Genomic DNA, 25585 nt, shown 5'->3' on the forward strand with positions numbered 1-25585 from the left:
CATTGTTAAAATTACTAATATTATTCCTTTTTGAAAGCAAACGATTTGCAAATAAAACTTTCTGTTCTTCCCTCCCTTTGACTTAATCCCAGTTCTGATTCTGTGGTGACTACTTGAACTTTGGAAAAAGATTGCTTAGGCTCTGAATCCTGGCTTTGAACCTGAATTCTTAACCTCTCTGATGTCCAGACTTCTCATTTGTAAAATGAAGTTAACAACAGTACATGTTTTACAGGGTAGCCAGAGGATGGAATGAGTCAATGCATGTGCAATGTTTAGAGCAATGCTTAACATCTAATAAGAACTCGCTGGGTCTTATCTCCCTTTGTTTCCTTTGGAACTTGATTCATAAATATCCCAGCAATAGAAATGGCTACTGTGGCCTATTCTGAAGAGCAAATTAAAGGTCATGTGATGTAGTGAAATCAGAAGTGCTTTACAAATTTAAACTATTATGAAATACTAGCAAATTCTAACCTGTAAGATCCAGAGCACATTTTAATTTGACTAGCATTTACTACAACCCAGATTCAAGTTTCATCTTACATGTTAAGAAAGTGTTTTGAGGGTAGGACAAGGTGGCACATGCCTGTAATTCCAGCACTCGAGAGGCTGAAGCAGGAGGATTGCTACAAGTTTGAGTCTAGTGTGGGCTACTATGTAGGTTCAAGGCCAGCTTGAACTGCATCGTGAAATTCTGTCTCAAAGAGAAAAAAAAAAGCAAAAAAACCCCCAAACAAACAACAAAAAACAGAAACAGAAACAGAAAAAAGAAAAGGAACTGTTTTGATTTAGTGAAGACTTTGATAGATTTACACACAGAAAAATAGCAGATAGATGATTAGAAAATGTTTCCCTATGTAATATCAGAGAAATACAGTGATGATTCTTTTTGTGACTACCCCAATTTGTCTTTTACTGTCCGGCCTGGTTTTGTACACAGAATTGGAAGGAAGCGTACACTGTGAATAGTAACTAAGAGTGACCACACGGTTATTATGTGCCAGCTTCTCTCTGCTAATCATATTCACTACATTATCCATTTCACAAGAAAATTCGTGAGTAATACTATTATCTTTATTTTACAGATCAGAAAAGTGCATTGAATGTTTAAGTACATTATTCAGACTAATTCATCAAGAAGACAGAAACAGGAAAGAAAACTCTCTGCACGTAAGGTCTGAACTCTTGAACATTTCTCTAGACTTTGGCAGTTGTGTGTGTGGCTTTTCTGCTTCCGTTTCTCAAGATTTTTCTCCTTTTTGCTTTGCAAACTTAGTGCAGACCCATGAAACAGACTTGTATGAGTCATTGTTTTGGGCTCAAGGCCTCCAGTTGTATTTGTGTGTGTGGGGGGGGAGCATTATTGTAGGCTTTAGGTCTTTACCTGGACTCATGTGGGACACTGTCATAGGATCCAGGCCCTCAATTGGATTCTTTGGTTTGCTAGTGTGTGGCAGATTTTCTATACTCTCTTATATTTGGCTCTTTAAGTGACTACTTTTAAATAGTCCTATAAATTGTGCATCCTGTATTAAATTGTTTCCTTGAAAACTCTGACTAAGAAAGAATTTGGTAACAGAGAAAAGTCCTTTGTTGCTGTGACTACACCTGACCATGTGGTTCAAAAGCCTTCAGGAATGGCTTGTGGCAAGTGATTGGAAGTTCCAGAGATGTAAACTGAAACAGTAGCACTGGAGCACCTTAGGGGGGCTCTGTATGAATGATTCTGTTCAGAGCACAGAAGGAGAGAAACTGAAAAAAATCCTGCTGATAGACCAGGCTCAGGAGGTTTTTGCTTGGAAAAAGGACTTCATTGTCTGTTGGGATCCCAGGTGATATGTTACGGTTTGACAGAAAGATTGTCTGCACTTTGCTTGTATCCAGAGATTTTGCATGAGATTAATATTATGGTTGGTGGACTAATTAAATCTAGCAGAAGAAATTTCATGGTGGTTTAATGTTGAGGTGATGGCTTCACTATTTTTGGAGGATTTTAGCCAGATTGACGTTGTAAATCAAATAAAGAGCCCGGCAGGATGCTTGAAAATGTTGTGAGGTTGGCCAGAAAAAAGATCCAATAAATTTTGGACTGTTAAGATAGAACTGAGGAGCTCTTGACTGCTGAGAAGGAACAGGAGACTGTAAAAGATGGCCTGAGGGCCTCACAGGAAGCAGCAAGTACCAACCCTTTGCATCCTCAAAATTGCAAAAGTGAAAGACTTTGCTCTGAGGAGAAAGCACTATGTCTCAGACTGACAGTAGCACAGAGAATTTGTTCCTCAGGATCAAATTCAGAGTGCCCAGCAATCCAGATTCTTTTACCCTACAGCCAAGGGAGAGGAAAGCCTGGCTACTGCTCCAGCTGGCAGCAGACTTTGGCATCATTCACATGGCACTTGTTTTGGACACATGCAAAATGCCAGAGTTCTGAGGTTAAAAACACATCCATTCAGATTTCAGAAGACCTGAAGAACAGGTAGTGTTCCCTGGGAGAGTATTGTGTGAATCTGTGAGTGTGAAGCCAAAAGTGCAGTGGAGACCCCAGAAGTTTTGAGAAACCAGACATGTGGATTTTCTGAGCAAAACTGCAAGGAATGAACAAAGCAGACCCAAGGGAGAAGCTGTGGGAGCTATAACTACCAGAAGTGCTATACAGGTGCAATCACATGGGGCTTACATTTGCCACAGATTGCCTTGGATGATGTAGGATTACATCACAGATGCCTTGGATTAATTTTTTTCCTGCTGGATTTGGACTCATTTTGTCCCGTTCCTTTGTGTTCCTATTTGTAACTTTTGGAATAGAAGTAACTATCTTGTACTATTGAATGTTGGAAGTGTTTACCTTTCTTTTCATTTATATAGGGGCTTACAGCTAAGAGTTTGCCTTAAATCTCAGAGGAGATCTGGTACTTGGACTTTTCAGCAATGCTGAAATTGTTAGGAGTTTTGGAATTCTTGAAGCAGTGACTTCTGAGACATGAAGCATGCCTTACATTTCCTGTTAATATAGCAGGTATTTTCTAGTCCTGAATCATAGCTTGATGTCTTATGTCTCATCTTTCTGCCACTTTCTTCCAACATCTTTATTTACCCCCAAATATACATTTATACAGCATGTTAAAATTTCTAACTCAGTGTATGTGTCGAAAACATACCACCTATGATCCTTTCTATCATGGTTTGATAAATTAAGTGCAAAGACATTTTGAGAGAACTTTTCTTCTCCTAGCTTTTCATGTGCCCCAGCATGAGTAGTCAGTATGCTACAGGCAAACAATTTTTAATGGCCAGAGTAGCTTAGTTATGGAAAAACGTAAATATTAAAACAGATTGGATCTGCTGTATCACAGTTAGGACTTAGAATTGAAAATAATGGGATTGTGAATGTTGGATAGAGCATTGCTTAGCTGTCTCCTTAATTTTAAAAAGATCACACTCTTCTGAGCCTAACCAAGTATCCCCCATGTCCACACTAGAGCAAACACACTCTTTTTATAAGAGTAGTAGGAAAGTGGTCCCATCTTGAACACACTGTGCCTGATAGAGTTGACTATCACCATCTGTCCCATGCACTAGGTAAGCCACACTGGCGGAAGGAAAGGGCATGCCATTTAGATTCACTAGTAGTAATGAGGCTGTTAAATTCCCAAATTAACCAAGGTCATATTGTGACCTTTATCTTCTAGAAGTCAGGAAGGCATAGTCATCATAATGAATGACAACACAGGTGTCTGATCTATGTAGACCAGTGGGACTATTTAAAGATAGAATCCTTTGGGACAAAATAGATAAATTATCAACAAAATTAGTACTCAACTTGGACCATTAGAAAAAAAATCTAAAGCAATGCCATGTAAGGAGAAACTAGTTGTCCAAGATAAAAACAAAAACAGAAGCAGATTAGAAAAGGGAAGGTCTTTTGCCAAATTTGTGTACCTGAGCCACTTTAAGGATGTGTAGCTTTTTCAGTCAACAAGACTTCAGGTCCCCTAGAGGAAAGATCTTGCTGCACCATGGCAAATAAATATAGTAACAGTTCTCTTAGTCTTTCCTCCAGGGAAACTGTGGCTCTTGATTCAGCTGACTGCACAGTGGGAAAAGGGGAAACCACAAGACATTTTATATATTATTAGACACAGAAGACTGTTGTGTGAGCTGGTATTAGTAAGTGGAATCCCGAACATCATCCTGGTACTTGTGTAAGAATGTGACAGGAGATAAAGTCAGTGTTAACAATGAGTCACCAGGTCCAGGGACCTGCTCAGTGACCACAGATCCCTAAGTTACGATGGTTCTACTTAAGATTTTTCAACCTTATGGAGGTGTGAAATGTATACACATTCTGCATATGATGTCCTTTTGAAATTAGTATACTAATGTGCTTCTGGGCTCGCAGTATTCTCTCTGGCCACTAGGGAGCAGTGTCGAGCCAGAGCTCCGAGTAGACCATTGGGACCATGAGGGAAACACCACATGCTCTTCACACACTGTGATGCTGAGCTAGGAAGTGTGGTAAGTGCTAGGGTTTGGATATGGGCTGACTATGTTCCCAGGCATTCATGTTTTGGAACTTTGGCCCTCAGTTTGGTAAGGCTGGGAGCTGGTGAAATGTCGAAGATGGGAGCATTACTGCAAAATAGAGCATTATAAATACCGCCATGGGACATGATTAAAGAGTTGTTTTGAGAAAGAATTTTCTGAAATTGAGAGTGAGCCCGACCTTTGGAACTTTCCTCATCCTTCTTTCTCATGATTCGAATTCCCTTTCTCCACACACTATCCCTTGTGAAGCCATCTGCCATACTTGGCCTGTGCCAAGGACCCTCTCCGAATCCAGAGATGTGGTTTCTGAACTTCTAGCCTCCTGCTAGGTAAGCTAAGTAAGCCTATTTCACTTGTAAATTTTCCATCCTCAATTATTTTGTTATAGTAACAGAAATCAAACTAATAAAGTCAGAGAAGTATATTACTTGTCTTACTGCCTTCCAACATTTTCAGTTTATGGTCATCACAGGTTGAAGAGAGTTCACGTTGGGGTTGTCATGCTTAAAACTGGTGCCAATTCTTCATTCCTGAGCTAGTAGAAAAGCTGTCAGACAGAGGAAGGCCAAGTGCAGTTTTCCAAAATGGATTTCCTTTGTGCTATAGCATGAATGTTTTTGTTCCTCCAAAATTTACAGGTTGCAGTTTATATTAGGTGATGGTGCTTGGAAGTTGGGGTTTGGCAAGATGGTGAGATTATGAAGCTGAGGTCCTTTGAATGAGATGAATGCCCTTATAACAGCACCCCATGGGTACTGGCTTCCACCTTACAGCCTGCAGAGACACAGTTAAAGGGCACCATCTGTGACAAAGATGGGTGAATTAGGCAGTGAATGTGTTAAAAACTTGATGTTGGAGAGAGACTCCAGGACCATGAGGAGTGACTTTTGATAATTCGTTACAGCAGTGTGAATCCACTAAGCCCATGGAGAAAGTGAATCCTAAGCACCTTGCATCTTGGGGGATGTAACTAAAATCAGTGACATCCTTTGGGAAATAATGCTGTAGACATCATGGATCTTCCCACATATCCCCCTGATTTGTAAGTATGGCCTTCACAGAAAGCAGTGTGAGGGTCTTAGAACACGGAAACCTGTGAATGTTCTCCTACATGGAAAACAAGGCGCAGCCTGTGTGGTTAAGGAAATGATATTCAAGTGGACGATTACTCTGGATTATACTAGGAGGCTTGATGGGATTGTGGTGATCTTTACAAAAAAGGATACAGGGTGATTTAGAGGGAGGAGAAGAAAATATGGTGACAAAAACATAAGATATTACATTGGGACTAAAGACTGAGAAAGAAGGTATAAGCCAGGTAATACAGATGAAAGTTGGTAACAAGGGAATACAAGCTCCTCCTGGGACCTAAAGAGAAAGTGATTCTACCAACACAGAGATACTGTCTAACTTCACATGTCTAACTTCCTGACACATAAGAATAACTTTGTGCTTTTCTAGGCCAGCAAGTGGGTATGGTGATCTGTTACAACAGCCACAGGTGACTGGTACGAGAAATTTCTTCCGTTAGTTTCCATTATTTAAATATGTTACACTATTGTTTCTGTCCACTTAATATGAGAAAAAGTCAGGCATTGTTCATAATTTGTTCACTGTATGTCATTTGTTTACTACCATTAATTTTTTTCTTTTGGTTAACAATGAAATCCCTTGGCACATTTTACTCTATTTTTTGTTATGTTTTTTTTCCTCCATTTACCTTATGGCTTTCACTGATCTGTAGTTTAGTGACACTGGAACTATATCAACTAGTACTTCTTAACATGTTTTCTTGTTATTTTCTTATGTTATGGATCCCTGCTTACTTATATATTATGTTCACATGCTATCCTATAATTCAAAATAGCTTTTCTCATTTTTTCAATAATCTTATTTTAGTTTGAATAATTTGGATTATTTTGAATTCTTAATTATACATTTTCTAAACATTTGTTAATTTGATCTTTTTATTTCAGTTGTCCTGTGTTTTAGTTCTAGAGATTTCCATTTGTTGTTATGCACTACTTTACAATTATGATATTTTCTAAATTTTCCAGAACATTCTAAACCATTTTTCTGCAAATTCTTACGTATGTTAATCATATTTTAAATTATTCATCTTGAAATTTTAATATTTGAGATATACATATATAGATAGATGGTATAGATATAGATGTAGATATAGATAGATAGACAAACATCTGATTTTACTTTCTCTTACATGTAAGTCATATTTTTCTGCTTTTATATATGTATATTGTTTTCCAGTGATGTTGTAATTCTTACACTGGAATATTTGAAGTTCCTTGATTTTTATTTGTGGAACGCTGAATGCAGTCCTAGTTGGCATTTAAAACACTGAAGGTTCTGTAGATAATTTGGATTGGGGAGCTTAACCAATTTGACATTCATTAAGAGTTAATGTATACAGTTGCCTTGTGTTTACTCTTAAATCTTGTCATTCTCGTATTTCAGAAAAAGCCTGAGCAATTTCTCAAGATCGTGTTCCAAACCCTGCATAGCTGTGGCCCTTTCTGCCCAACTCTTATGGTTCTCATTGTTGCTTTCATTGGCTTTCTTTGGCTTTGGTGTTGGTACACATACGGTTCTGGAGTCCCAGAGGAACCAAGATGAATTTAAATCCCTCTCTTTTACTGGCTTATCCATCCTGAATTCCCAGCATCTCTGGTAGTCCCAAAACTGAATCTCTTACTGTATGTCTCAATAAGGCTAATTCTTTCTTCTTGAGTTGTATTTCTCTTGAACTGTCTGGACTGGGTTATGCCCTTGAAGGAAAAACAAGCCTAAGAAAAAACAACAAATTTAAACAGGTTTTAAAACCTATTATCTAGTTGGAAACTATCTTCTCTCTCTTGCTTGTGTACAAGTTAACTTTGACATAGTTTTCAGCATGTCAGCATCACTTCAGAGCCCATTCCATCAACAAACCCCACTGATGTCTTTCACTTGGCTCAAGTTTCTCCCCCGTGTCTACCACAGAAGACAGCTATAAATGATTTTCTCTCATTATCCCCTATGAGAACAGTAAGGAAAAGATCTCCTTTCACTGTTTTCTGCATAACTTTTCCTATCTAGTGCCCTAGCATATTTATAGTTGTTTGAAAGCTATGTATAAGATCAAAGTCTCTTCTTCTACAAAAGCAAATTGTGCCTTCATAAAATTAAAATTTTACATAGTAATTCAGATTTGTGAATGAGGCCATAACAAACATTTAAAGGCTAGTATTTAATTACTGATTTTGTTGTACTGATTTCAGAAGAAAATTATCAAAGATAATAATAGTGACAAGTCACTGTTGTAAATAAAACTAGTGATCCAATATTTATATATGCCTTTTAAATTTGTACATAATAACTCAGATGCCAGAACAAGAGCAGCGTTTTCTGAGAATTTATAGTATCCCAAATAATTTGTTCAGTTTAATCCTCTTATTAAAACTATGACATAGTAGTTTGTAATAACAATGGAGCATTATTTATTACAGATTTACAACTATAAAACAACAGAATAAAAGAGTACATATGTGCATTTTGTAGTCCATCCATCTAATAAATATTTGTTGAATGTATGAATGCAGAGTATTTTAAACACACTTGACATCTTAGACAATGAAACACTGATGCATAAACAAATGTGTTGTAAAGGAGTCCAACATATCTGTAGCTGCATACACATCAATAAATCTTACAGGAAAACCATAACAAATGTTTAGGAAATGTTTGAATTTTACAGAAAAACAATTAGAGTAATCAATGGGTCACTTCTGGGATAAATCACCATAAACGATGATTACGCTCCAAATGCCTCCATTTCCCCCCCAACACATATCCCACATCAGATGGTGTGAACTTCCACACCCTTGACTTTGCTTTGGGTATGGCAACTTCTTTTATCTCTGTGTATTAGCAAACGTCATTTCCCCTCCATTGCCCTCAAAAAGAAACAGTATAAATGGTCGTACTTGTGGTTGACTGTGTTTGTTCGTGTTCCTGACTTTCCACACAAAAAGAATCTGCCTCAGCCCATTGCTACCTGTGGTGGTTAAGAGACAGGTCACAGAACCAACACCCACTTGTATTTGGGCAGCCAGTCCAACTAGCAAAGCTTCAATCAACCATTCCAGGGGACTGGAGGATTCATAAGATAGACATATATATGTATGATTTATCCTTGGATACTGTTGTGGTGGCTTCATAGCAAAATCCTAATGATAGGTGTTTCTAGTACATTAATGCTCTTCATTGCAAAATGTGCTTCATCTGATATATTTATTACCTTACAAAAGTGTCAGTAGAATACTTGCATGGTATTAATTCTGCAGCATTGTTGTTTGAGAATTAAACGGTTTTCTTGTATGTAAAATACTTGTCTTGGACTATACTATGATTCTTTTTTTCCTAAAGAAAGATAATGGAAGATTCTTTCACAACTATATGGTTATATTTCCACCTGTAATACACAGGGGATACAAAATCTATAAAGAAGATGTGTCAGCACACATAGTCAACAAATGTGTTTTCAGTCAAATTTAGCTTACATACAAAGATTGTAGCAACTTCTTCTCACAAGGGCTGATCACCATGTTTACCTCTAAGTTGCCACCGCTGCCTAATACAGAAAATACTTAAAGAATAATAAAAACAGAGAAGGAAAACAGTAGCATTTTGCCAATATGACTTATGTTTGTGGTATGAACCATGTTACTTCAAAATTTTTCATTCTGACAGATTTTTATTTTTCTTTTTTTTTTTCCCCAGTGGTTCCACTTTTGTTTTGTTTTGTTTTTTTTGTTTTTTTTTTTTATTTAAGAGGAAAAAGAGAAAAACACAAAACAAACCAAAGCGGCGTAAGGGTAAACGCAATACAGAACTACAAAACAAAACAAAACAAAACAAAACAAAAAACCATAACAGTAAGAAATTACCTGCTAGTAGATTACACACTATTTTCTTGAAAATAGTTCCTCAAATCACAGTATCAAAGAACACAAGGTGGACATTCAAACAGGGAGACTGCAAACAGCTGTGTTCAATGTTCCAAAAACATTGATAAAGTCAGCTATTTAACACCCCCAAACACACTTGCTGTTATATCCGTTAGAGCTCCTTTTCTTTTTTTTTTCCCTCTCTTTTTTACAACAAAATTTACACATCTTGGATTTTATTACTCCTTAGTGCTTATTACTTTCTTTGGGGGGGGGGAAGAATACAGTCAAATATGGCAAAACAAAGCTGTCAGTCAATACCAAGGATAGACGTAGCACATGGTGTAGAACAGAGTACAAGTTTATCAACAATGGTTATCAACGTTGTCCCTTGTTTCCTTAAAAAGAATTGTCTATCTTATTAGATATTATAAAGTTGGACAAAACAGTAGAGAACAAGACCAATAAAACTTAGGCGTTGTAAACATTACAGGACTTCCAAAGAAGACAATAGTCAAACCAGAATGGGTATCTTAGTGAATCTTACTGTCTTCAAAGTAGTTGCCTATGTCTTCAAACTTGATACTATCATATAGAATGGAACAGAGTCTAATCAGTCAACACAAGATCGTGGGAGTACTACAGGACTTCAAAACAAGTTAATAGGAAATCGAAAAGAGTTACTATTTATATATCCTAATTTTTTTGAATTTTTTCTTTAATTAAGACAAACATAAGAAATGACTAAATAATTTTTTTTGAAACAATAAGGGGGAGATTGAGATAAAACAGGACATAACAATATAACAATAGAGGTCACAGCATGACTGTTTCAATAACCTAGTACTTCACCACCTTATAACCTGACTTAATAGTAGTTACCATAGTGTCTTTTTCCTTGAAATATTTGGGTAAAACTTCATATACTCTAGCTTCAAATATTTTCATATCAAGAAGCCCAGAATAAAGCCTTTCTAATTAATGAGTGAAAACTTTATAAGGCTTCAAGGCCACCTAATGGGGAATCATGATTACCACATATTTTTATATTTTTGAATCATTACTTACATTAGGGAAACTATTCGGTATTCACACATGCGAGATTGATTTATTTCACTTATGAGTATGGTCTCAAGCTGTGCCCATTTATTGATAAATATCTCAATGTGATCCTTCTTTATAGCTGAATAATACTCCATTGTATAGAAATACCACAACTTTTTTATCCATTCCTCAGTTGATGGGCACTTGGGTTGTTTCCAAGATCTGGCGATTACAAATTGTGCTGCTATAAACATAGGTGCACATATATCACTGTGGTATGATGCTTTCAGTTCTTCTGGGAATATGCCTAGAAGTGGAATAGCTGGAATAAATGGGATTTCCAGTCCCAACTTTTTGAGAAATCTCCAGACAGATCTCCACAAAGGCTGTACCAGTCTACACTCCCACCAGCAGTGCAGGAGAGTTCCTTTTTCCCCACAGCCTCTCCAGCATTTGTTGTCGGTTTTCTTGATCCTGGCCATTCTTTCAGGAGTGAGATGGTATCTCAGTGTGGTTTTAATTTGCATTTCTCTAATGACCAATGATGATGAGCATTTTTTCATGTATTTATTTGCCATTTGCATTTCTTCATCTGAGAATTGCATATTCATCTCAGATGCCCATTTTTGGATTGGATCTTTGAATTTCGGAGGTCTGAGTTTCTTTAATTCTTTATATGTTTTAGACAAGAGGCCCTTGTCTGAGAGAGAGTTCACTAAAATCTTTTCCCAGTTTGTGGGTTTTCTTTTCACTATGCTGGAGATTTCTTTTGACATGCAGAAACTTTTTAATAAGAAGTGGTCCCAGTTATTGATTCTGGGAAGTATTTCCCGTGCGGTTTGAGTCCTGTTCATGAATTCTTTACCTACTCCTATGTCTCCAAGGTTTCTACCTATTTTGTCTTCCAATAGATTTAGTGTTTCTGTTTTAATATTCAGATCTTTGACCCATTTACATTTTAATTTAGTACATGGTGATAGACATGGGTCTAGCTTTAGTTTTCGGCAAATGGAGAGCCAGTTTTTCCAGCACCATTTATTAAAGAGACTGTCGTTCTTCCAGTGAACCTGCTTGGCTCCTTTATCAAAAATAAGGTGGTTGAGTGTGTTCGTAGTTGTGGTTGTATCTTCTAATCTATTCCACTGATCTTCAGCTCTGTTTTGATTCCAATACCATGTTGATTTTACTACTGTTGCTTTGTAGTATAACTTCAAGTCAGGGATTGTGATGCCTCCTGCTTTGTCTTTGCTGCTTAGAATTGCCTTTGCGATTCTAGGTCTCTTCTGGTTCCAGATGAAATTTAGGAGTGATTTCTCTAGATCTATAAGGTATGTTGATGGTATTTCTATTGGGATTGCATTGAATCTGTATAACAGTTTTGGGAGAATGGCCATTTTCACAATGTTTGTTCTTCCTATCCATGAGCAAGGGATGTCTTTCCATTTTCTGAGATCATCTTCAATTTCCTTTTTCAGTGTATTATAATTTTCACTGTATAAGTCTTTCACTTCTTTCGTAAGAGTAATTCCTAAATATTTCATTTTTTTGCTTGCTAATGTGAATAGTCCAGTTTCTCTTATTTCCCTCTCTGTAATTTTCTTGTTCGTGTATAGGAATGCTATTGATTTCTGAGTATTGATTTTGTATCCAGCCACATTACTGAATTTATTTATTGTATCTAAGAGTATTTCAATGGAGTTTAGGGGGTCTTCTATGTAGAGTATCATGTCATCTGCAAACAATGATAATTTAACTTCTTCTTTTCCTATCTTTACCCCTTTTATTTCTCTTTCTTGCCTAATTGCTCTGGCTAGTACTTCCAGTACTATATTAAATAGGAGTGGTGATAAAGGACATCCTTGTCTTGTACCCGATTTTAAAGTAAAGGCTTTCAATTTTTGGCCATTTAGTATGATGCTGGCTGTTGGTTTGTCATAAATGGCCTTTATTATATTGAGGTAAAGACCATTTATTCCAATTTTCTGTAAAGTTCTTATCATGAATAAGTGTTGGACTTTATCGAAGGCTTTTTCTGCATCTATAGAGATGATCATGTGATTCATATTTTTGGCTTTATTGATATGGTGGATTACATTTATTGATTTGCGTATGTTGAACCATCCTTGCATTCCTGGGATGAATCCCACCTGGTCATGGTGTATAATCTTCTTGATGATTTGCTGGATCCTATTTGCCAATATTTTATTGAGGATTTTTGCATCTGTGTTCATTAGGGAGATCGGTCTATAGTTCTCTTTTATAGTTGGGTCTTTCTCAGGTTTTGGTACTAGAGTAATATTTGCTTCCAGGAATGACTTAGGAAGGATTGCTTCCCTTTCAATTTCATTGAATAGTTTGAGGAGTGTCGGCATTAGGTCTTCTTTATATTTCTTGTAGAATTCTGCAGTGAATCCATCTGGGCCTGGGCTCTTCTTGGTGGGCAAGGACCCAATTACATTCTCAATTTCATTAGCAGAGATTGGGTTATTCAACAGTTTTATATCCTCTTGATCTAGCTTTGGTACTTCATATGCTTCTAAGAATCTGTCTATTTCTTCTGTGTTATCAAACTTTTGAGAGTAGAGGTTTTCGAAATAGGTGTTGATGATCCTCTGTATTTCTATTGGGTCTGTAGTGATTTCTCCTTTTTCATTTCTTATTGCATGAATTTGAGCTTTTTCTTTCCTTTTTTTAATAAGGTTGGCTAGGGGCTTATCGATTTTATTTATTCTTTCAAAGAACCAACTCTTTGATTCGTTGATTCTTTGGATTGTTTTCTTAGTCTCTATTGCATTGATTTCTGCTCTGATTCTTATAATTTCCTCTCTTCTTTTGGCTTTGGGCTTGACTTGCTCTTCTTTTTCTAGCTGTTTGAGGTGTAGCATCAAGTTATTTACTTGTATTCGTTCTGTTTTCCTGATGTGGGAACTCAGTGCAATAAATTTTCCTCTCAGAACGGCTTTCATTGCATCCCACAGATTCCGGTAAGTTGTATCTGCATTTTCATTTTCTTTTAGGTATTGTTTAATTTCTTCTTTAATTTCTTCTGTGACCCACTGATTACTCAAGAGTGTGTTATTTAGTTTCCATGTGTTTGCGGAATTTTTGCAGTATCCTTTGTCATTAATTTCTAATTTCAGAGCGCTATGATCCGATAATATGCAAGGGATGATTTCAACTCTTTTGCATTTGCTTAAATATGTTCTGTGAGCTAATATATGGTCTATTTTAGAAAATGATCCATGTACTGCTGATAAGAATGTGTATTCTGATGTTGTTGGGTGGAACATTCTGTATATGTCTATCAAACCCATTTGTTCACAGGTGTGATTCAGTTCTGTTATTTCTTTGCTCATTTTCTGTCTGGTTGATCTGTCCCTTGGTGTCAGTGGTGTATTAAGGTCTCCTGTTACAATTGTGTTACTGATAATTTGAGTTTTCATTTCTGTTAATAATTGTTTTATATAACTGGGTGCTCTGGAGTTTGGTGCGTATATATTTAAGATAGTTATCTCTTCCTCTTGGAGTTTTCCCCTTATGAGTATGTAGTGACCTTCTTTGTCCTTTATGGTCATTGTTGGTTTAAAGTTCACGTTGTCTGCAAACAGAATGGCTACTCCTGCCTTTTTTTGGATTCCTGCTGCATGAAGAATTGTTTTCCATCCTTTGACTTTCAGTCTGTGAGTATCTTTCTGGGTTAGATGGGTTTCCTGTAAATAGCATATGGTTGGATTTTGTTTCTTGATCCATTCTGCTAGTCTGTTTCTTTTGATTGGTGCATTGAGACCATTTACATTAATGGTTATTACTGTTAAATACTGGTTAATTGTAGGAATGTTATCTCTCTGCTGTTGCATCTTTATCTTTCGGTTCTGTTTAATTATTTGCTTTGCTTAGTGGTTTTTTCCTTTGTGTATCTAAACTGTCTTTCAATATTTTTTGCAGGGTTGGTTTGGTGTTCATGAAGTTCTTCAGCTGTTCTTTGTCATGGAAGTATCGTATTGCACCATCTATTTTGAATGATAGTTTTGCAGGATATATCAGTCTTGGTTGGAAATCATTTTGCTTTAGGATCTGGAATACTTCACTCCATGCTCTTCTTGACTTTATCGTTTGTGCTGAGAAGTCTGCTGTGATTCTGATAGGTTTTCCTTTATAAGTGATTTGTCTTTTCTCTCTGACAGCTTTTAATAATCTATTCTTGTGTTGGATTTCTGGGATGGTGACTATTATATGTCTGGGTGTAGTTTTATTTTGGTTATGACTGTTTGGGGTTCTATATGCTTCACTGATCCTGATGTCAGTTTCTGATCTCATGCTTGGGAAATTTTCAGCTATTACTTCTCTAAATATCCTCCTGACATCCTTCATGTTGTCTCCCTCTCTTTCATTAATCCCTATCATTCTTACGTTATTCTTCTTTGCATCGTCTTGCAGTTGTTGAATTGTTGTTTCCTGGTTCCTTGTTATTTTCAAAAGATCTTTCCTTTCCTGTTCACTAGCTGCAATCCTGTCTTCAAGGTCTGAAATTCTATCTTCACTTTCATTAAGGCGGTTTTTACAACTTTCAGTGGAGTTTTTTATTTCCTGTATATCTCTGTGCATCTGCATTATGTATTCTGTTTGTTTCTTATATTGCTCGTCTAGGGATTCTATCTTTTTGTTTAGTTCCTCCAATTTTTTATCTGTGTTTTCTTTAGATATATTTAGAATCTCTTTCATTTCTTTTATCATTTCTTCTTTTATCTGGGAGATTATTTCGAGTTTGAATTTCTTTAAAGCTTCCTGGAATTGCTTGTCAATTTCAGTGGCTATTGTGTCCGATATATGAGGTGGATGGGATATATTTTCTTCTATATACATCGCTCCTAGGGTTTCTTGAGATGGGCTGGAGGTTTGAGGTTGTAATTTGGTCTTTCGTTTTGTCATTTTCCTATATTTCTGTGTTTCAAGTGTTACTTGAAAGCTTCCTCAGGATCTGTTGAAAATCCCCTTCTATGTTTGGAGCTACTGGGACTCTGGCGCCGCGCTACTCCAAGCCATTAGGCCTACAGAACCAGTGGCCCTCCTCTGCCTGCTCAGAACTCCGCAGTTCCAGACAAGCTGGGCCTCAGGGACACTGTGCGCCCACCTGCCCCTTGGAAGCTCCACAGTTCTTCAATCGCAGCCGGGTTAGGGTACTCACCACAGGCCGCAGTGCTTCAGGAACCTGTGGACCCTCCCTGGTTGCAGAGATATCCACAGTCCTCCAGACACGCAGAGAGGCCAGTGAGGGCACCCCAGATCTGCCCAGCTCCTCCTCTGCAGACCTGTGGCCAGGCGCGGCAGCTAAACAGGCTGGGCTAGGCTGGTAGTGTGGGCCAGCCCACCTATTGGGAGCTCAGCAGGTCTCCAAATGAAGCCGGGAATGGGGAGGCTGATGTGGAAGCCTTAAACCCACCTCTCTCCTTCACTGCACCTGGAAGCCTGAGGGAACTCCAGCAGTCTGGGCGCAGAAATCCAGAGTCCTCCAGACACGCAGAGAGGCCAGTGAGGGCACCCCAGATCTGCCCAGCTCCTCCTCTGCAGACCTGTGGCCAGGCGCGGCAGCTAAACAGGCTGGGCTAGGCTGGTAGTGTGGGCCAGCCCACCTATCAGGAGCTCAGCAGGTCTCCAAATGAAGCCGGGAATGGGGAGGCTGATGTGGAAGCCTTAAACCCACCTCTCTCCTTCACTGCACCTGGAAGCCTGAGGGAACTCCAGCAGTCTGGGCGCAGAAATCCAGAGTCCTCCAGACACGCAGAGAGGCCAGTGAGGGCACCCCAGATCTGCCCAGCTCCTCCTCTGCAGACCTATGGCCAGGCGCGGCTCAGATTTTTATTTTTCAAAAAGCAAAGAAAAGTGCCAAGGGAGATAATAAATGAATTTCCCTCCCTTCAACTTTTTATCTCTGACCTTTATCAAAGTCCACTTTCTTCTCCTTTGGGGAAGGAGAGTGATTCATATTATCTCCCTCCACAAAGAAAAAAAAAATCTATGGAAAGACCAAATAAAGAATCCTTTCATCAGGTCATAAAACAATAATTAATTGCCCTATTAGCTAACCTATACAAACCTGGGGGAAAGTGGGAAAAAATAAATCTCCTTGAGAAACATTCCTAAAGGATATATATTAACCAAGGCATGTATGATTTAGAGAAAGAAGGAAGAAAAGCCAGAAGAGGGGCAAATCGTAAGAAGATCTGGAGGGCAATGCCCAAACTGATTTAAGGAAATCACCCTTTCATGGTATAGTCACTTTATTTGGCTTCTATTAATCAGGTCATGGGAATATTTTGTGAATTATTATGAAAATACAGTTATCTTTTTCCAGTGGTACATTTGTTTATTTTTGCATGCATAAGAGATTTATCTCCAAGTGGAAAACAGGAAGAGCTTTGAATGGAATGGTCTACACAGTAGATCTGGGGACCAGTGTTCATTTTCATGACCCATATTCACAGGATGGAAGTTCTAATTCCTGACCCCAGGTATGGACAGTCTGATCAAAAGGGAGCTTCTTGCTTTGGCTTTGTTCTCAGATAAATCCTAAACTTCTGAGTAAGGACCAGCTGTCAGTAAATGCTCAGCAATTAATTGGTAAAGAGAGATTACTTAGTTTCTACTACAGTTTACGATCTGATCTTATATTAAGAATGATCCTTGTAACCATAAATGGAATAGAATTTCAAGAAATAGTCAGACAATATAAATTAAAACTACAGAAATAAAATCAGGTTAATCCAGGGGACGGTCAAAGATCCAGTGATGGAATAAAAGGGGAAGACTTTCTTTTTTTTTTTTTTTTTTTATTTAAGAGGAAAAAGAGAAAAACACAAAACAAACCAAAGCGGCGTAAGGGTACACACAATACAGAACTACAAAAAAAAAAAAAAAAACCAACATAACAGTAAGAAATCACCTGCTAGTAGATTACACACTATCATCTTGAAAATAGTTCCTCAAATCACAGTATCAAAGAACACAAGGTGGACATTCAAACAGGGAGACTGCAAACAGCTGTGTTCAATGATCCAAAAACATTGATATAGTCAGCTATTTAACACCCCCAAACACACTTGCTGTTATACCCGTTAGAGCTCTTTTTCTCTTTTTTTTTTTCCTCTCTTTTTTACAACATAATTTACATATCTTGGATTTTATTACTCCTTAGTGCTTATTACTTTCTTTGGGGGGGAAGAATACAGTCAAATATGGCAAAACAAAGCTGTCAGTCAATAGCAAGGATAGACATAGCACATGGTGTAGAACAGAGTACAAGTTTATCAACAATGGTTATCAACGTTGTCCCTTGTTTCCTTAAAAAGAATTGTCTATCTTATTAGATATTATAAAGTTGGACAGAACAGTAGAGAACAAGACCAATAAAACTTAGGCATTGTAAACATTACAGGACTTCCAAAGAAGACAATAGTCAAACCAGAATGGGTATCTTAGTGAATCTTATTGTCTTCAAAGTAGTTGCTTATGTCTTCAAACTTGATACTATCATATAGAATGGAACAAAGTCTAATCAGTCAAAACAAGATCGTGGGAGTACTACAGGCCTTCAAAACAAGTTAATAGGAAATCAAAAAGAGTTACTATTTATATATCCTAATTTTTTGAATTTTTTCTTTAATTAAGACAAACATAAGAAATGACTAAATAATAATTTTTTTTTAAAACAATAAGGGGAAGATTGAGATAAAACAGGACATAACAATATAACAATAGAGGTCACAGCATGACTGTTTCAACAACCTAGTACTTCACCACCTTATAACCTGACTTAATAGTAGTTACCATAATGTCTTTTTCCTTGAACTATTTGGATAAAACTTCATATACTCTAGCTTCAAATATTTTCATATCAAGAAGCCCAGAATAAAGCCTTTCTAATTAATGAGTGTAAACTTTATAAGGCTTCATGGCCACCTAATGGGGAATCATGATTACCACATATTTTTATATATTTGAATCATTATTTACATTAGGGAAACTATTCGGTATTCACACATGCGAGATTGATTTATTTCACTTATGAGTATGGTCTCAAGCTGCGCCCATTTATTGATAAATATCTCAATGTGATCCTTCTTTATAGCTGAATAATACTCCATTGTATAGAAATACCACAACTTTTTTATCCATTCCTCAGTTGATGGACACTTGGGTTGTTTCCAAGATCTGGCGATTACAAATTGTGCTGCTATAAACATAGGTGCACATATATCACTGTGGTATGATGCTTTCAGTTCTTCTGGGAATATGCCTAGAAGTGGAATAGCTGGGATAAATGGGATTTCCAGTCCCAACTTTTTGAGAAATCTCCAGACAGATCTCCACAAAGGCTGTACCAGTCTACACTCCCACCAGCAGTGCAGGAGAGTTCCTTTTTCCCCACAGCCTCTCCAGCATTTGTTGTCAGTTTTCTTGATCCTGGCCATTCTTACAGGAGTGAGATGGTATCTCAGTGTGGTTTTAATTTGCATTTCTCTAATGACCAATGATGATGAGCATTTTTTCATGTATTTATTTGCTATTTGCATTTCTTCATCTGAGAATTGCGTATTCATCTCAGATGCCCATTTTTGGATTGGATCTTTGAATTTGGAAGACTTTCTAGAGACACATCTGTTATTTCCCTTGAGTTTCTTCTTGAGTCTCGCTCAAGTTCCTTTTAATTTGAATAAAACACAAGGAGTCTCTTAACTCAATCACTGTTAACTTTCCCTGCCTCCTGCACAAGACGGTGAAAGCACCCAACAGCTTGGACCAGGGTAGGGGACACAGCAATAGAGAAGGTGAAGAGAGAGAAGCCAGGAGACAGCTACTCTCACTGCTAACCTGGTACCACAGAGAGGGAGGGGGCGCCAACTCACTGAGCGGTAACAGAGAGGACAAGACCACTTTCACCTGAACTTGAGCATTTTATGTCTATTTGATTTCTTTTCTTAAAATATATCCAGCTACTTGTTTAACATCAGATTTTATAGAGGCCTCAACTAGACGACAATATTGTCATAGTCTGATGATGCCACTATAGAGATGTGTGTACTTGAACGTAAAGCAATGCTTATCAAGGAATCCTCATGAACACATCAGAAGTCAAAGAGTAAATTAAAGCACAGACGTTTCCAAATACCAAAGAATTGTACGTCCTATTAAGTGTTTTAGCCTTGTCACCTCCTCGTATGGAACAATCTAAGTGCTTCCCAGGTCTTGCTTTGCTCAGATTCAGCCAGGAGTGGAACTCCTGACACTTCAGTGCCTCTTCCCAGCATGGCTTTATTTCTATCACAGCACAAGAATTTGTATTAATTCCATGTCCATTGTTACTTTTAAAGTTGAATCAGATTATAGAATGTGCTAATTTGCATGGCACTGGAGCACTGATAACAAAATTTTAAAATAACATGGGCTCCAGCCCACAGAGCAAAATTATAATTCTGGACCCTGGCACTTGGTGTTGCTAAATGTCTTTTTGGAGTCGGTGACATTTGCTAGAAAGAGACTGGTGTGAGATTATTTTATTTTTATCCTGTTTCACTCTTGCAAGGATGTCAGTCCGTCAATCCACTCCTAGTTTCTTGAATTTATAAATGACTGTCTTTCCTTTAATGTAGTCTCCAGGGATCCATCAATAAGAAGTTCATTTAAATGGAATGTTTTTGCCATATATGAGGAAAAGAAATAGCCTATGCATAGCTTCCCCTTACAGAAAGTGTTGGAAAACCATGACCTTGAAGAGAAATTATCTTTCTTTGTAAATGAAGTTTTATGAGGACATTATCACTTCATTAATTTACATGTTATGCATGATGGTTTTCTCAGGTACAAAACACAAGCTGAGAATTTTACATAGACATCCTTGTTGTGTGAAGTCTGAAATATTTACCACTCAGCATTCTCAGAAGACAGTGAGCTGAGCTCTTGTATGTATGGCACCAAATCCTTGCTAAGCTGAGAAAAGTACAATGTTAGAGGACCAGATTATTGCACCAGAAGCCCAAATTAAGAATGCATAGTTCCTATCAAGTACAGAAAACTGGAATGTTTTTATTGCCTTTCTTGGCTTATATATCTTCAATGACAAATGTCATTGTCTGTGCCACAACCTCCACAATCTCTGACGAGCCATCTTGCTCCAGGAGGTAATGATGAGTGGCTGTAACTGTGGAAGACCTAGGCCAGTGAGATCCCCTCACCTCCCCCGGGTTTCAGCTGCAGAAGCTGGTTCTATAGACTACCTGTGAGGACGATGCTGACTGGGGCCTGAGGGGCCTTTCAGATGTTTTCCTGAATACTGTCTGCTCTGTTCTGTATACATGCTAAGTCTTAAGGAATGTTTCTTCCTGTTGTATTGTTGATTTCTCCCTTCATCAGTGGCAGGGAACAACTTCCTCTCTTTTTAGTGTGAACATCGAAGGTTTGATTGGCTTTATGATTCTTTCACGTGATTGCATGTTTTCACCTGCCCCTCCTATAGATAGGCTTAGTACTATTTGGCAGATCTCCTTGTTCAAATCTCCTTGTTCCTTTTACCTCCCCTCATTTACTGTGCTGGACATTTTTGTTTTTATCATGTTACTAATTTAGTGAGCTGGGTCTACCAATAGGTACCCTTGCTTCAAATAGATCTTGTCTACCATCGTGAGTTAATGCCACTCAGGAGAATCTTCTCTCATTAGATACACATCTAAGGAAGGCTAGGCCAACTTAGTATGTGCCTTGTCACTTTCCAGTACTATTCTTTATTTGTGCTTTCAGTTCTAATGTTTTAAATTTCCATAGGAAATAGACTGAGTCTATATTCCCATCTATAAGACAGGAGATTCACCTTGGGGTTCACCCTATAATTCTGTGAGAATTTCCAGTTCTAATCCAAAATTAGTCTATAATCACACCACCTGCCCTTAGAGGAGAAATGGGATTGAGTCAGCCAGTTTAGAGTTATATACCATAGTTTGGTGTTAATAATATAAAATGAGATCTCCATGAGTGTTCTCTGGCATAAACAGATTCAAACCTTCTTTATCTTCTTTATGTTAATACACTGGTATTAACATAAGTTCCTGAGGAATTCAGTGTCCCTAATAATGTGTATCCTAAATTTCTAAAGAAAGACTGATTTTATTTAAACTAAAATTCCCTTTCAGATGAATGGTTATACTGTTTTAAACTATAATTATTGTTTTCTGACTTAAAGAGAGGACTTCTATCATTCATGCAGGAACACTAATGTTACAGCTTCACAGGGTGCCTCCAAAGCCTCACAGGGTGCTAGGTGAGGCTTTCTAAAGATGACTGGATCTAGAGTGTGTGATATGGGGATCAATGTGTGATTACTAAATTGGTTCCGTGATTGTTTTGGCAGAGCTGTGGGAGTGGGTAATGGGATGGCCCCTCCATAAGACTGCTGCCTGCTGAGGCATAGAGCATGTATAGAACAGAAGGGACAGAAAGGGAGCTTTTGGGGGCATCTGTTACTTGTTACTTCCTGCCTTCTGCCTGCCATAAACAGTTTCTCCTTTGCCACACCAGCCTGCCTTGGAACCAGCCAACTCTGAACTGAAACTTCTGCAAACTGTGAGCCACAATAAACATTTCCTTCTTTAGCTTTAAGAGTTGATTATTTTTGTCTCAGCAATGAAAAATTAACTAAGGAATCAGTTATAAAATAATGCTGACTTGAAATACCAAAATATCTGTTTAGAGCACTGAAGAAGCACACATTATGTGAGCGACATGGATCAGACTGCAATTGAAGACTTCCCTCAAAGGAACTGCTGCGTGTGAGACTTCATGGGTGAACAAGAGGTAGCTAGGTTACTGGACACAGCTGTTTTGAAATAATACATTAACTCATTCCTTCAAGATAAAACCTAAGAGACAGAAATGGGAGTTGAGGCTCAGTAGTTGAGACATCGGTCAAGTCCAGGGATTTAACACTGGAGGGACAAAGACAGCCATTGAGTGACTTCTGAGCATGAGATATTTTGATGAGTATAATATGAAAAATAAAAATTTTTGGACAAGACAGAGGCAGAGAAGGGAGTTGGAAGGCTACTATAGATACACACCGTTGTATGTAGTCTGTGGGTGAACAGAAGTCTGTACTTCCATAAGAGCAGGAGACAGAAGCCATGCAAACTTTAGCTATATAATGGAAAAGACCAGACACTAAGAGCAAGATTAAAAACAAAACTAGGGAATGTTGTTAGATTTCTGTTTTAGTTTACCCATTGATAGCAATTATGGGGGAAAATTTGGTTTAGGCAGGGATCATATATGGGGTAATAGGAAAAAAATTACAGATAGAGGAAGTTGAGATAAACATAAAACAAGTACCTCTTAAACATCATGATTTTAACTCAGCTTCAATTGTGAACCTGTTGTGACCGTACATACCTGTAGTCCTGGAAATCTGCTGGGGGTTCACAAGCAGTGGGTTCACAAATTTGAGCCCGGGCAGGGCAACTTAGAAACTCAGCAAAAACCATTCTGACAACAAAAATTAAAAAAGAATGCTAGGGATATAGCTCGGTGCAAAGGCCCTGAGTTTGATCCTGGGTATGCTAAAAATAAGTAAAATATAAGTAAATAAATAAGTAAATGAAGACTTGAACTATGTATATTTTACTGTTTCACTAAACATTTCCATTGTGCAATGTAAACTAATGTGTCTGCTCTTTCTGAATACGCCATTTTTGAACTGTCATACAGAAACTGATCTGCAGAATTTTATGGGCTCGCAAAAGGATTATGAAAGCAAAACAGAGCAGAATAAAACGAAGCCTCTGAGTTTGATTTCTGCTTCACTTTGCGTGTTTATTGAGGCTGACAGTATTACTAATTTTGGACTGTGATAATCAGATATAGCCCAAGCAGTTTATAAACAGCACAAATTTATTTTCCCAGTTCTAAAGGCTGAAAGTTCTAAGATCGAAATCCTTGCAGATCAGTGCCTGATTACAGATGATGCCTTTTTCACGTATCTTCACGAGACAGATGAACTAAGGCAGCTCTCTAGGATGTGGGACTTTCTTTACTTTCCTTTTTTTGGGGAAAAAGTCTTCATACACGTTTCAGGCAGGCCTTGAGCTCACTTTGTATCTCAGGCTAGTTTTAAACTCTCAATGATTGTCCTTCCCCCACCTCCTGAGTGCTGGGATTACAGGCATGTGCTACTGCTCCCAGCTGAGATTTCCTTTTTTAAGGACAGAATTTCATAGATTTGCCTTCATAACCTAATCACCTGGTAGTGAATGCTTATAATGTCATCTTACTTTGGCATCTGTTTTAAATGTGTACTGGTCTTGCCCATACCAGAATTTTGAGCAATGTTTCTAGCTGTCTGTCTCCTCCCAGGTCTTCTGTAGGGCTGACACATACTTACTTTGTAGCTCCACTTCCTTGTCACCTATGTCCCTGCCTTCCTATGGGACAGCCAGGTGCAGAGAACTCGACTGGCCCGCTGACTCTCAGGCCCCTTACTGTTGTGCAGGTATGCCACTGTGACCTGTCTTGGCTACAGTGTAAACTCCTGCAAACTTGTCTGCTTGCTTTAAACTGACCAATTAAATCTCCACGTGGCAAACCTGCTTTAGTTACACCCTGGGCCAAATACAAGGTTTGGATACAATTCCCTGTCGCTGCCTCTGAGGTCTGTGCTTGCTCCTTGATTTTCTTAAGTGTGATCTCCAGGTTCCCTGTGTATCTCCAATATCTATCAGTTCTAAAACCTCAAACTTTCATATTGTGATCATGTCACCAAAGCTATGTCAGAGTCAAGAGTGACAGTGAGATAACCCAGGACACGTCTCATTCTCACATTCAGCACACACCCAGGTGGATTCCTGCTAGTGCTCTCTGGTCCAGGTTTCTGGTGGCTGCTATGGAAAGTAGTTGCCAAGCTGGTGATGCAGAAGTTTAAAAAATTTGATTCAAATCATAATAGCTCCCAAAGGCTCTAAGTGGAACTGCTGCAAAGTTGGGAGAGGTACGATGTCAGCATATGAATTAGAAGGACACAGACATTCAGTTCTAGACACTACTTAACCTCGACTTACCTCATCTTTAAAAGACTTCTTGCAATACATGTTTATGAGCTGTTATGATTATACTCATCTTGGAAAATTGATACATGCATGCCACATCTTAGCCATCTTTTATTTCCACTTCTCCTGGTTCTCTATGCTCCCTAGCAACATTGTGTATGTCTGCAAAGTCTACCCTTCTGTTCTATATCCTTTATTCTCCTCTTTAATTCATTTAGATTTTGGGTTCCTCATAAGAGAAACCACTTGATTTTTAATCTTCTGTATCTGTTGGATTTCACTTAGCATTATGGCTTCAAGATGCACTTATTTGTTCTACAAATAACACAAATGTATCCATTCTATGGCTGAGAAGTGTAGATAGATAAATCTATGCATGTCTTTATATATCTTCTTTATTCATCTGCTGGTAAGCATACAGTCTTCTTTTAAAATCAGCTATTATGAATTGTGTCACTGTGAACATGGATATGTTTATACTATTGTAATATGGTGTCTTAATCTTTTGGGAAGATATTTATGGGAGTATATCTAGATCAAGAAGAATTTCATTTTTTGAGACATTTTCATATTGTTTTCATGATGATTATATTTGAATTACCTCATTTAAAACAAGGACTAGTAATACCTCTGCCCAAGGTAGTATCAAGAAGTGAAAGTAAAGACTGTAAGTTTACCATGATTGATTTTCTATATGGTCATTGTTGTTGCAAAATATTTCAGTATTTATTTTCTAAATTATAAAACCAGAAGTGTGGTGTCATAAATAAAGAATATTTTCTGAGCCCTTAATAAGGCAACTAAAATTTTAAAGTAATGTAAGCCAAGTTAAAGGACTTTCCCTTTTGTTTATTTGAAATAAATAATACTGCACTTACTTCCTCCTATAAGTAGTAGAAAATTGAAAACATATAATAAACAGCTGTTTTTAGGCAATAGATACAAGCACCACTAGATTTGGAGAAA

Source organism: Cavia porcellus, unplaced genomic scaffold (genome assembly GCF_034190915.1).
Source record: "Cavia porcellus strain 051 isolate PalLab524CR breed Dunkin Hartley unplaced genomic scaffold, mCavPor4.1 scaffold_18, whole genome shotgun sequence".
NCBI classification, from domain to species: domain Eukaryota; kingdom Metazoa; phylum Chordata; class Mammalia; order Rodentia; family Caviidae; genus Cavia; species Cavia porcellus.